This window comes from Geospiza fortis, unplaced genomic scaffold (genome assembly GCF_000277835.1).
Source record: "Geospiza fortis unplaced genomic scaffold, GeoFor_1.0 scaffold324, whole genome shotgun sequence".
Classification (NCBI taxonomy): Eukaryota; Metazoa; Chordata; class Aves; order Passeriformes; family Thraupidae; genus Geospiza; species Geospiza fortis.
In genome coordinates, this window is record NW_005054559.1 from 99338 (window position 1) to 100745 (window position 1408).

The 1408-nt window shown below is 36.4% G+C and overlaps 1 protein-coding gene across 1 annotated transcript in view; it reads right to left on the reverse strand.

Moving 5' to 3' along the window:
* The window catches only part of LOC102038430 (olfactory receptor 4D9-like), a 7443-nt gene that overhangs the window by 5103 nt on the left and 932 nt on the right, over positions 1–1408 (reverse strand). The window lies entirely within an intron of this gene.

Here is a 1408-nt window from a genome sequence, read left to right on the forward strand (position 1 = left end):
TTCCTGAATTCATCTCTTCTGTTTCCTGTTTCCACATGTGCATGAAGGATTCCCCAAACAGAAACTGAGGTGGTAGGAAACAAGGCGGGTTTTTAGCTGGTGTAAATCAGAATTTCACCTCTAGCAAGGAGCACTGATTTTTGGTCCCTAAGAACCACAGCCATGGGTTTTGCTAGAGCTGAGCTCACACTTACACCATCCTGTTTCCTCTATAAAAAAAGGGAAATTCTGGTTAAATTATGTCATTCAGTGGATTACAGCTTCACAAATAGACCAGGGCAGAAGTTTGTGCCTGGATTCATCTCCCCAGCCCCAATATGTAAACTATTGATTCTACCATTTTTATGGAAGAATGCATTTTAAAAAATCATATATTTTAACATTTCAATTTCTTTCTATTAATTATTTTCAGAAGTCTGCGTGAAGGGGTATTTAATAACTAATTAATTCACTTTTTCTGGCCAAAATGGGTACTGATTTAAATGTCTGTCTTAATATGGCCTGCTGAGCTCAACATGCTGCCATAGTTTGTGGTTCTGTGAGCCACCTCCTGCCATGGGTGCACTTGATCTCCTTAAGGAAGCTCCCAGAGAACAGCTAAATTAGTCATTAGTTGTGTGTTGCTGGTGCAGTACTTGATTCTTCACTTTAGAACCACATAATGAAGTTTTAGCATTGTTGGAATGTGCTGCTTCTTTAATTCAGTTTATGACATTAAAGGTCAGCGTTGAGTTTAATTTTTTATTTGCACTACAAGGGGGTTATTAATATACATGTATCTATGTAGTATAGAATGGAAGGGAGAGAGAGAGAGAAAGAGAAAAGAAAGAAAGAAAGAAAGAAAGAAAGAAAGAAAGAAAGAAAGAAAGAAAGAAAGAAAGAAAGAAAGAAAGAAAGAAAGAAAGAAAGAAAGAAAGAAAGAAAGAGAAAGAAAGAAAAGGAAAGAAATGTTTGATTTATTGAATATTTGAATTAACAAGTGATCTGAGGAATTCTAGACAATGGCTTCTAGAACCACATGGTTCGAATTATATAAGCTACAAGAAATAATAAATGCAATAAATAATTACAAATAAATTCGTGCATCTTAGAGCTTTAACTAAGGCACCTGAGTTAGCACTCCAGAGCCACAGCTGATGCCACAATTCTATAATTATCACCCCTGGAGCCAGAAACAACCAACACACTGAAGAGACAAAAAAAACTTTATCCAATGTAATATAGTATAGTTTAATAAAGCAATTGTTCAGCATTCTGAATCAATAGAGTCAGACACCAATCATTCCCAGAGTCAGGGGCACCCTACATTCTTTTATACAGGAATATCAGTGATGAACACAGTTTTGTCATGGGAACACCAGATTTGATGACTTTGGATCTACTGTCCGCTCTGGTTTCTGCTTTCCTG